Raw genomic sequence first — 13429 nt, forward strand, 5'->3', positions numbered from 1 at the left:
GTGCACATGTCTACACAGTAAGCCTGTTCTACAGTAGCCAGCGGTGATGTGCTGTGCACATGTCAATGCTGCACATTGTGTTGGTGTCTGTCTGTCCACAGGCCAGTGGTGGGACACACAGGGGTATTAGTGAACATATATGCATGCCACCCTGTACTGCTAGCTTCTCGGGTGCTAATGTGTCATGGACATGCACACCTTACCCGAACAGGTGGTAGTGGGTTGCCACCCATACCCATCTCCTCTTGTGGGTTGCTATGATCCAACACCCTCTTTGTATTGTATGTTCAGGCTATGCACCTGTGTCGGGCATGTGGGCATGCAATGCACTACTGCATACCTTTGTACCCATTGCAGAACATGTCACACAGGTACACTGGCAGCCATACACTTCACAGCTTGATGACGGTACAACACGTGTTGCACACACGTAACACATATCCTGTGGGACATGGTCATATGTACAGGCATGTCCAACAGTCACGTACCACTGCTACCCCTACATGACAGATATGCAGTACATGTGACGGTACAGCAACTGTCACATGTAGTCGTGCAATGCCCCCCTACCTACATGGTGTGGTACTGCCTGTGGGGGATATGCGTCTGCATCCATGCTATGGCCATAGCTGACAGTTGTACATCGATATGTGCAACATACCTCATTTGGTGTTCTCATGGGTGCATGTTCAACATGGCTCCGCATTTTGTGTCTGTCACACAGTCATTGTTGTACATGGTTTACATGCCAGCCATGGCTTACTGTGTGTGATTCCATGTACTTCATTGGGATACCAGCATTATACATTATAACAGCGTATTCCAGCCATCACATAGCCTTCCTAGATGACACTGTTAGCCAGCCAGTAGGAGGTGTTCCGCCATCTGCACATAGGTCACACAGTACGAGGGCTGACACCCATTCTGGGGACAGGGTTCTGACAGCTGTGGATGGGTGTGATGCTGTCGACAACCGTGACTGCACCTGATGGTCACATCTGGATGGGTAACATTCACAACACACACCTACCTTCACGTAGTAACACATCATCCACAACAATGGACATTCCTGCCAGAACAATGTGTGCAGTATGTCTGTATGACCACTGCAGGCACCACTGGTGGCCCCCAGCATGGCAGCCAACAGCACCAGTGTATATCCCGTGGAACCATGGGTTACACCATTCACAACACACCTGTCTCAGATGACCCTGTTGTGGATCACAGTGCAGTTCCACGCATCATGTTACACTAGGCATCATGCACTGATATGTTGCGGACGTGTGAACGGCTGTGCAACTCAACATATGCACACATGACACATCACCTGGTACAACATGTCTGTCGTACAACATGTTATTGTGACCGCCCTGTGATGGCATTATACAGGCTATGTGTACTGGGACATGTGATGGCTCACCGGTATATTCACCCTCTGGTTGTGTGTCTAGCCAAGTGTACAGTAGGCAGTGGTCTGAACACAGGGACACTGTACATTGACGTACTCTGTCACTGCAACTGTTGACTATGCTCATACTGTACTTATACAGGCATGTGGTATCTTACTACTATGACAGTCCTGGTCGACCACACTGCTGTGGCACACATGACCTGCGGACATCTGCCTGGGGTGTGGAGCACACATGTACATCTTCACATGCTATACTGCCTCTGTGGCGGTGTCACATGACTGTCTCCAGCAGGGCTGTAACAGGCAGGCACGGCATGGGGTCATGTGGGACAATGCTTGCACCTTCCACTGTGCTGCACACAAGCAAGGCACACACACTAGTGCACCACTCACATTTATCTGCAGTGACTGGGACCTGCCTCCTTGCTCTGCACTTCACACCTGCAAGTACAGATTGTACATGGATCATACCTCCCAGGCACATACCTGGACTGCAACACACACAGGTGAGGGGATCCCACATCACACAGTGTTTTGCACACATACTGGATATTTGCCGAACACAATGCATCGTAGGTGCTCCATGTTCAGATACCCATGTTTGTGACCGCTAGACACATTGTAACACGCAACAGAGCTTACACTGTACACCACAGGTTACATGCTGTCTGTGTTGTCATACTGTACATTGGGCCTCAGACAGCTGATACTGCCATGTGCTGACAGCAACCCACACTTCCCTAGAATGGACACCCATGTACCCACACATGCTTGAGGCATGCACTCCACCTAGCTGGGTGACACATTACACAACACATACCATACCTACACTACCCTCAGCATGCATGATACCTCCATGTGTCTGGTGTGTTAAACCTGGGGTTATCCCCCCTTTGGTAGATGAACATATATGCTTCACAGCCCTGCTAGCCACACCCTGGACACACACCCATCGCAGCATACATGGAACATGTGTTCTACAGCCAGTACTACTGACGTCTGCTGACAGGGGTTGTTAATGGCATGGCACCCCGGCAGATGGACAGTGTACATAACTATGCTGACACATACCACAGTGCACTTCCGTAGCATGTACGCAATGGTAGGGACCATGCTATTCCACACAGAGACATGGCGGTACTGGCCTTTTCACAGACACCACGGTGGTGGTCATGTTCCACGCACATCTGCTGTATGGGCACATGTGCAAGCTGTTGCACGGTGGTGTATATTTACATGTGTGGGGTGCATCACTTGACAGCCATGGTGGGTCCTCGTGGTCCATCACATGCTCCAAGGCTAGCTACCTACACATGACTGCCGCACATTGCAGTGTGGGTCCTCAGGCAGTGTGGTGGTATGTCTGTGTTGTTTGGCTACATCCACATTCAATGTCACGTACAACAGTCACCCAGGCATTGCAGACTGAGATAATGTTGGCAACATGCCAGGCAATGGTGTACTTACCAACAATACACACTCTCACTCACTACAGGGTTGCAATCCATACATGGACATCGTAGTGTCCCTGTGGACACATACATGGTACTGCCATGCACACGTTATGTCCTAAGACACTGTCCCAATGTCACCTTCTGATCTCCCTAGCTGTTATGTCCTGCCAACCTGTTTGGTATGTGTCTCCACACCAGCCCACTAAATTCACTGCTAGCCTGTTGTCGGACATTGTGTACCTTGACCGTCACACTGCCGCATCTATCGCACTACACATGGGTGGCACTGCATTGCATGTGTGGGACTGCATTCGTACACCCATGACTGGACCATTCTGTATGGCTCTGGGGCACATCCTCACAAACGTGCTTCACACACTCATTGATGACCTCCATGCCTTTACTGGCACCCTTGTTGGGCTTCTGTGTGCCACAGCCCGCCACATACACATGCTGGCCACCTGTCATACCATTGCATGGGTGGTTGGTGTGGTACAGAGGGCAACAGATCAGACATTGTCCTCACATTGCCCTTCAGCACCATTCCACGTTCTGGTATTGGCAACGTACACATCCACCTGCACATCATACCCTGTGTCTCAGGATGTTAGGCTATATGACTCCTGGACAGGACACACAGTGGTGCAAGCATATTATGCTACCTACTACATGTCAGGTACATATGGCATTACACAGTCCTCAGTCATGGGGGCCCTCATGTTCACTATTTGCTTACATACACAACATGCTGTCACAGACTGCTGTCCATGCCTAGATATCCCACATCTACATACCTGGCACCATTATAGCTCCACCAGCTCATACTGATAACAACCGTACGGGTGTCGGTGTGGCAGATACATCATGTGGGTGTCATGGCATCAGGATGCATGACACGTGGTGCATGCACATCACCTTTGCATAGCAACATTCATCCACTGAGTATCACATGGATACTGTCCCCGTACATGCATATCAAATTGTACATGGTTGCTGTACACACAAATGCCCCACATGGTGCTGTGGTTACCATATTCCACTGTGGCATGGGTGCACATCTGCAGGGCCACACCTATCTGTACTGTGTGTGATGCTGGTACATAGGTAGCCATTGTACCTGTGGCATACACACATCTACACACGGGCAGGGTTACAATACCACATTCGTGGTGTACCTTCCACAACGGCTACGACTTTACATGGCACAGCATTGTCATGCCATGATGTGTACCAGGCTCAGACAGTTTACATATGCGGCTGACAGACGGTAAACACATCTGTACACACCTGCATACCATATACACAGGGGTGTCTTCTGCTCTGACATGGACCATGTCCTCCGCATTACTGATGCATGTAGTACTCATACATGGCAATTGCAGTGGGCAGTGTGAACGAACCACTCATGGATATGTGCACACATGACACATTGCATGGGCTGGGCTTCTGTGTTACTTCCGCAGACACAACACACACCATGCTGTGGAACATAGGTCCTGTGCACATCCCACAGGGACACACAGTGGCACTGTTCATGTGATAGCTCCCTTGCTGTTTGAGTGACACGTAGTCATGGTACCACCACAGCAGCAGTACTGTGTAGACATGCAGTTGACACCCACCTCTGCTGTTCACTGGACACTACCATGGGGAGGTGACACTACTGTGTACACTGCACATGTGTTTACACATGGACCTGCCGGACTTCATTGTTGCCCACATTGCACCTGCTACAGATTGTTTGGCCATGGTTACTTGGTGTTCCTTCCATTTTGGATGGCTATTATGCTACTACTCTGTCCCATATGTACAGGCCATACGTATCCTGTTATTGTACATACCAATAGGCAATAACTCCATTATGCATGATATGCCTGTGATACTGTGTATGATGTCTGTCATATCCACCATGACAGCTTTACATTACACATAGTTGACATAGTATCCCCTACTGCAAGGCATACGTGCGTCGGGCACATTACGTATGACATCGACGGTATATGCCCATACACATGTGTGCTGTGACAGTATACATACATGTCTTATCCCCTGATATGGCACTTCCTTGTTGGACATCCACTGCCAGCATCGGCGTGTGGTGTGGCATTGTTCTCTGTTATGCCCCCCTGTGGCAGCCCTTGTGTTATCCCAGCTGTGTACATGATGTCCCACTGCTGTGCACACGGTGTCCACAGTCGTTGGTATGCTCAGCAGGATAGCACTACATAACCACCTTTCACCACACTCTGCATTATGGACAAGTATCATTACTTACAAACACCATTCACATACAGTACAGCTTCGTCAAACACATCATGCGTTACACACCCGTGCATATCGTGGGTTCTACATACCTTGTCAGTGTTTCCTTCCGTTTTTCGTTGCGTGTATCGCTATTCCGATTTCTTACTCTATCCATTGTGGAGTACTAGTTCGGTATGAGCATACGGTTTGAATATCCTGGAAGTCATCCTTATATCCGTCTATACCTGCAACATGTGGGTTCATCACACCAATAGCTGTTCCTCAGTGTGTACTTGTGCACATATCACCTGTGCATCTACTCCATTCGTACATTACGCGTCGTAACTAGGGTATGGTTGCATTCCTCACCTGGGCGTTGGCTATTTGCCCTACCTTCGTGGAGATGGTCTGTATTGTGTTATGTTATGTGTAACTGCAGCCGCTATGTGTGGCGACAGGTACATTTTGCAGTGGTGTTAGCCGTGGATTGTGTGTGTTGGGTATGGTATTATGTTCGACATGTGGGTGTCCCTGTCCTGACGGCGTCTGTTGATGGCGTTTTGCATTTGGATGTGTAACATAGCTGTTGTATTCCTTTAAACAACGGATGCAAGTATGCATCCGCTGTTGATAGTGTTTCCCACGCGAGATGTTGCGGGTATGCAGCTGTCATTGACTGCCTGTAGGTTTGTGCTGCTATTACGGCTTGTATCCCTTTGATATGTGCGATGGGGAATATCGGTGGTTGTAGGTGACGGAAACGGGTTGTGGGCCTTGCATCTCTACATACACGGTATGATTGTCTGTGTGCTCCATCCCTGCCTGGGGAGTTGACAGTTACTTGTCTGTTGTTCTGGGAGTGTAGGTTGTGTTGTTGTCATGTAGTGTTGGTATCGCCTGCGTGTGTGCTTCCTGCATGTATTCCTCCATCATATCAGTGGTATATCTGCGGTTGTTCATACGTGACGACTATCCCTTGTCATTCTGTCCCAGATATTTACAGTCATTGTGGTCCTGTACTTGGGATGGCCTGTTTGCCAGTGGTTGCCACCTATTCAGGTGGCGATTGTTTGTTTGACACTTGTAGAACACACAGCGGTGTTTACGGGCCGATACGTGGCCACAATCAGTACCGGGGTAGCACATGCGTATTTCCGCGGTACATACCTATTGCTGTGTAACTTTGCCGATGTATCGTTTTGCAATTAGCATATCGGTGTCATACATATGGTCATGATTAGTACATATGTCCTTTCCATTTCATGTGGGGTATATTCCTGTGGTACATTCTGGGACATTTTCACTTTGCATCGTTATACGTCGCCACATGCCTAGCCAGGGTGGGGCTCTCAGTACTACTTTGGGACTACTGGTGTACATACGCCTGTGGCTACTGTACTGTATGCCTACACATGTTATTCCACTCCGCCTCTCACATGGCACCTACATACACATTTTACAGTGGCACACACATTACACTCGCACAGCGAAACACATGGCACCCTCACCGCACACATACACATACTGCAGCAGTCACAGGGACGGTTGCACACAGTACCTCGTGGGCGCATCACCGGTGGCAGTGTCTACCTCCCCCCTCATATCATCATAGTATTACCCGCGCATGTACTGTTACTGTACTGTGGCCTGGCGATCATTCCGACTCGCGGTTATGCATTTCGGTATGTTGATCTTTCCATGGGTGGCGGTTTCCTCTTCTGTTAAACCTCCCGGATGCTCAGGTTGTCTTTCACTATGTATACTATGTACAGATATCGCGTGTTACTTCTCTGTCACCTTACATCCCTCTGATTCCCTGTCTTACCTGTTGCACTTATATGTATATGTGTACATATATTTCTATGTATGTAATTATATCTATCTACATATCTGTATATGCACATATCTACATGTCTATATGTATACACCTTGCGGCGAACGTGGCAGCATACAGCAACGCCGTCTGCTGTAGGACCCGCATACGGTTCAGGTGTTGGCGTTCCATGCTCCGCTGGCTGTTGGGTGTTCAGTGTTTGGGTGCTGCCTATGTTGGAGTCACACATGGGGCCACCCATACGGTACACTTTACGGGTGGCCATGTTTGTGTGCCGTCCATTTCACTGTGTGTGCAGGTAGGGAGGTGTCAGTCCATGGGGCCTACGCTGTCAGAGTATGTGCTATACGTTCCCTCTTTGCCAGGGCATAGGCATATTGGGTACGCCTCCGTCTGCCTACTGGGGCTGGCACAGTGTGTTCATGGTCCTGAACCCTCTGTGCCTGGACTGGCCTTGGCAGTTGTGGTGGGCTTTGTGGCCCTTCACCATTATGTCCCTGCAGCAGCTGCTTCCGCAGGATCATATTATGTAGCATGGCACATACTATGAATATGTGGGCACATGTGCCTGGAGAGTACTGCAGGGCTCCAACGGATGTATCCAAGCACCGGAACCGTGATTTCAGCATCCCAAACACACGCTCTATGATTATTCTGGTTTGTGCGTGTGCCTCATTATGGCGTTCTTGCATGTGTGTGTGCATTTCTGATGAGGGTCATCATCCACCTCTCCAGTGCATAGCCAGCATCCCCACAAGGTGGCCTTGTGGGATGTCCCCCCTGGCGAATACCTGGTACAGCTGTGAGGCATGCCAGATATGGGAGTCGTGGTAGCTTCCAGGGCTGCCAGCACACACATCCATGATAATGCCTTGCGCATTGCACACGACCTGGCAATTGATGGAGGGGAATCCCTTGCGGTTTATGTAGCGTCTACCCTGCTCCCCAGGTGGTGACTTGATTTGTATGTGCGTACAGTCTATCGCACCCAGTACCTCCGGGTATTGTGCCACATGGTGGAAGTGGCACATATTGCTAGCCAACTCCTCCTGAGATCTGGGGAAGTATATATGCTCATTGGCATGTGGTAACATGGCATCCAGAAACTGGTGTAGTACCCTGGATGCTGATGCCTGTGAGATGCCCATTATATCCCCAGTTGGCCTTTGAAAGGTACCTGTGGCCAGTATTCGCAAGCTTACACATACCTTTGTGTCCACTGGGATGGGCTCCCCTCTGTTGTTTCTTGTTCTCAGGCATGGCCGGCACAGCTCCACTATTTGCTGTAAAGTGTCCCTATCCACCCTGTAACGCTCTACTATCTCCAGGTCTTGTAGCCCCTGGTAGGTGACCCTTGGTCTGAACACTCTCCTTCTCCTCTGAGGCCTACGGTAGTTGTCGGCACCCTCCTCCACAACTCCGTCTGTCTCTAACACATGCTGATGGATCACGGCCACGGCGGCACCCAACATGTACATTTTAAAAGTTCCCCGTGTGTTTACACCTATGGTGCGGCGTTTGGCAATACACGACTGTGTGTTGTGTGCATTCACACTTTATACTGTTGTGCTGTACACCCGGTGATGTCATAGGGTGTGTCTGTGCGGCCGTATCTGGGGATTATCTTCCGTGTTTTACTGTTGGTACTGCAACGCTGTTGCCTTTGGTGTTGCATTACTCTTACCTGCAATGGATTAGCTTTTGACCTTACCTTACTGTTTCTGCACGTTGCACCTACTATTTCCTGGCATGCATCCTGCAGAGCCCTGTCATGTGTAGTTTCTGGGACATGGCATATCGTGCGTTTTGTGTGCCGCCACCGTTATGCTGCCTGTCTACTTGGCTCTGCTGTGTCAGGTCTTCACTCTTTGCAATCTGCTACCTCTCCTACTTTCTTTGCATTCATATGCCTCCCCTATCCCATTTTGCAGGTTTCTGCATGCAGAGTTGTCAGCTGCCGCCGATTGGCCTTCGTGGGTTGATTACTGTTGATTGCTCATTACTACTCCAATTACACTGCTTCTGCATTTCCTCATATTCTCAACATCACCTTCCTGTATCCGGTGTTATTTGCGGGGCGAGCGTCACATGACTGGGTTAAGAGAACGTAGTCATCCTCGTGCACATGCACCTCTGCGTGCATTGTGTGCTCTCAGCTCAACTATTTCCCCACACGCCGGTCCTGCAGCTGTGATGTGCAATGTACAGCCCAGGTTTGCTGGGCTCCAATGTGCTTCCTCCTACAGTGGCACACCCCTCTGCAGGTGACATGTATTCCCCCTGAGCCACTCCTCGGTGTATTACCGCTGCGCCATTTGGTACAGCCTTACGCCGGCGGGGGTTTTGCGATTCAGTATTATCTGCCTCATTTGCATGGCATTGACTACTAATTCATAGTTACCGTGCCGAACACTGCCGCGACTCCTTGGCAACCCTTGCACCGTGGATGTGGCTTTCCATGCATACCATGGTGTATTGTGGCTGTGAAGCTGATGTGTATTACACTGCTGTTTTATGACATTGTCATATTATTTCATTGTTTAGCACCTTCCACAGACATGTCCAGGGGTTCTGCTGTGAGTTTCTGTGGACATACCATTTATGTTATTATTTACATGTTGTGCATGTTTTCTTTTGACATTCTCTGTGTCTTTCGCCATTGGCATGTGGCAACAGTGTGATACCTGACGTTGACAGCCTTCCGTTACTCCTATGTTATGTTTGGGTAAATGTAAACCGTTTTTTTTTTTTGTTTACATTGCCGTGCCCTTATGCTACGCCTGCGCCACTTCGTGGATCGCTATATGCCTTCATTTGCATGGTGCAACACCGCACATGGGGTGTTTAGCATACCTACGCCAGAGGCGGCGCAGATCCGGCGCACGCCGGTAGTGCACGAGGAATTGAATCGTACCTGAATCGCTCGGCGGCCATATTTGGCATTGTAATGCCTACGCTATGCGTCCGCCTGGCGCAACGTTCATGAATCCCGGGGATCATGTTTTTTTCTATACAATGGTGAGCAGCACATGAACAAGGATTAAAACTTTGGCAAGCTAATGTCGTCCAAGTGTACCTCATTACCAGTGCTTACCAGTCAATGATGTGTTAAAGATCCATCCTCATCAAAATCACAGTTTGACAGGGTTTGTAACAGATAACTCTTAAAATGTGTATAATTTATACTACTCACTGGAAGATATGACTGAACTATTATCCTTTTATTGTCCATGTCATCTAAATTTATGTGCTGCAGCTGTGTACACATCTCAGACAGGATCCCCTTCACAAGGCCAAAATCTGAAATAACCGAAGACAAATTTGCCAAGATGTAAAGAGTGAAACTTTCATTTACAAACGGTAAAATGTTTCTCAGGGTAAGTAAAAACCTGCCCAGCATTGAGGAATATACCCTTTTCCCCACTGTAGTGTGATCCCAGAGTTGATATATATAGTTAGTGGGGGTGTGGGGGGCAAAGCCTCCACCTAATTGGTTGATACATTGCATTGTGTTTTTACATAACTGTTGGGCAAGTGTTTACTTACCCTGGTAAAAAATTACTTTTCAGTAAATTAAAGTTTTGTTCGTTTCATCTTGGCAGATTCTTTAGTTATTTTGGATTTTGACTTTGTGAAGTAGATTCCTCAGACATGGGGTGAAGGTGCCTAACAATCTGACTATCTCCCTGAATCTGAATGTGGAATAAATGTTAAGCATATACACACATTAAAAAATGGCACATATTATACTGTGCTTAAAGACATTCCATGTACAAAGGCAATACAATTAGTACTACACAAAAATGTTAGCAGCAAGTCTGCCTTACAGAAAGTGGTTGCACCCTCATGTTCATTTCTACCCTCATAGTTCCCCAACACCACACTTGTACTGTGGAACAAACAATAACAAAAGTCTGACATTAAGTATAGTGCAAACCTATTGGCCATTGTAGAAGCATAATGAACTTGTAACTGACTTTCTTTAACACAATCATGGTATTGCTATTCCTCCACAATACCAATGGTGCAATGTTCATATCCTGGGAAGGTGGTCTTTACTTCAAAATGTGATGATATGTATTCATTTTAATAGTTGAAACCCCGAAAGCAGACAATTCCCTAAGACTTTATCCATGTCATATTAATTTGCTACATTGATTTTGGCATTGTGCATCAGTGCTGGTCATCAATGTATTTAGGGAATGACAGTACCCATCCCAAGACAAAAAAACTAAAAGAATATACATGCACAAAGACGTAAACATTGGCTACACAAACAAGAATACCATGGGTGTGCCTTATTTAGCATCATATGTCTCAACTGTCCAGATTTTCACAGAATGCCCAGATTTTTGCCTCATAGTTTTGACCTGTTCCTCTTAAAATTTGCAGTTTTCTGGAAAATCACTGAGGACTGAAGTTCATAAATAATGACACACATTTGAGTTTCAGAGTTCATATCCATCAGAAAATGCATGGTAACACAAATCCTGTTATTCTAGCAACCATCTAAGATTATAAGAGCAATATTAAAATATGTCCCTATTTTTGTGCCACTTCCCCTCCATTATTTTGCGCTCTGTCTAGATTTCTTGCACTAAGAGGTTGAGAGGTATGTTTAGAATACGGCACATCAAGTCAGGAAATTACATTCTCTATAATGTAATGTCTGTCCTCCATTACAGTACAACAGATGCAGGCTTGAATCCACATGAGCTCTAAAATAGCTGCAGTCTATTTTGATGTATCATACATATGATCAGATCAGTTTTTACATTATGATGAACCCCACCAGTAATCAAATGCCTTTCAGGAAAAATGGTAAGTGTTTAAATATTGTTAGTAAATGTCATGGCTCGATGTTAATATTGCATGGGTATGTATCACATTACTACAGTATTACTTTGTACAGCTGTGCTGTGCCATTCCTACCCACCCTGTCTGTCATCACTTCACATAATTACTTATAGACAGCCATGACCTTGGGGGATCACTGACATTACAAGTAGCAGCCAAGATTTTGATTGTGGCTTTCAGGGACTGGAGTCTGACATGCAGCATGGAATCCATTACTAATATACATTTTGTCAATAATAAATGGTTACTGGGTAAGCACTTCATTATGTAGAGTTTGGAAAACAGTGATGTAGTAAAAATAAAGAGAAGTGATAACATACAATTCATGCATAAAAATACAGAGATTTTATTAAACAATATAGAATTCAAACTTCAAAACTTGTCACATTCTACCCCGACATTCACTCATAATTGAAATGCTGAAATAATAATTCACTAATGATAATACTACCCTTGTTAATGATACCTATGTGTCTACCAGATAATATCACAGATGTGTGTGCCTGTTGTAGAATAAATATATTTGCAAAGAAATGACAAAGCATAAATAGAAAGCTGAATATTTAACTTCTATCATAGCAGCCTAACAAAAAATGTCCACACAGAACTTCAGCAGCTTATCTAGCAAATGGCCATGTCTAGATGTGCCCTGAATGTGTGGGGTTCACATCACCTCACATACAACCTGTATGGCTATGTTGTCTATTTTTGCCCTCCTCTAAAATAATAACGATGTCGGTTAAATCACAAGTGCATCACTCACACGCACAACAAGTGTCACTAAACTGCAAGCGATATTTTTGTGTCCGGTCTTTGTGTGATGGTAAATCTCATCCTCTGTTAAAAACTCAAAAAATAACTTTGCATGAGCTAATACCTTGTCATCTGCTGCATACCAGAGCTTGGCATCAGATCCTATCAGTTAGCATTCAAGATCTAAATAGAATTAATGCAATGAGAAATGATTCCATTTGAAAGCATTTGTGCCTCAAATCATTTACGTAATGAAGGAATGTGGTATAGTGCAACAGTGTAAATGTGACAGGGCTGTAATACACTGAACACAATACATTGTGCAGAGTATAGTGCAACAGTGTAAAAGTCACAGGGTTGTAATGCATTGATCACAGTATAGGGCTACAGTATAAAAGTGACAGGATTGTAATACATTAAACACATTACAGTGCTACAGTGTAAAAGTGACAAGGTTGTAATACACTGAACACAGTACAGTGCTACAGTGTAAAAGTGACAGGGTTGGAATACATTTAACACATTACAGTGCTACAGTGTAAAAGTAACAAGGTTGTAATACACTGAACACAGTACAGTGCTACAGTGTAAAAGTGACAGGGTTGTAATACATTGAACACAATATAGTGCTACAGTATAAAAGTGACAGAGTTGTAATACATTCAACACAGTATAGTGCTACATTGTAAAAGTGACAGGGTTGTAATATGTTAAACACAGTGCAGTGCTACAGTGTAAAAGTAAAAGGAATGTAATGCATTGCACACAGTATAGTGCTACAGTATAAAAGTGACAGGGTTGCAATACACTGAACACAGTTTAGTGGTATAGTGTAAAAGTGGAAGGGTTGTAATGCATTGAACACAGTATAGTGCT

This window comes from Protopterus annectens, chromosome 15.part0 (genome assembly GCF_019279795.1).
Source record: "Protopterus annectens isolate FY-2018-M chromosome 15.part0, PAN1.0, whole genome shotgun sequence".
NCBI classification, from domain to species: domain Eukaryota; kingdom Metazoa; phylum Chordata; order Ceratodontiformes; family Protopteridae; genus Protopterus; species Protopterus annectens.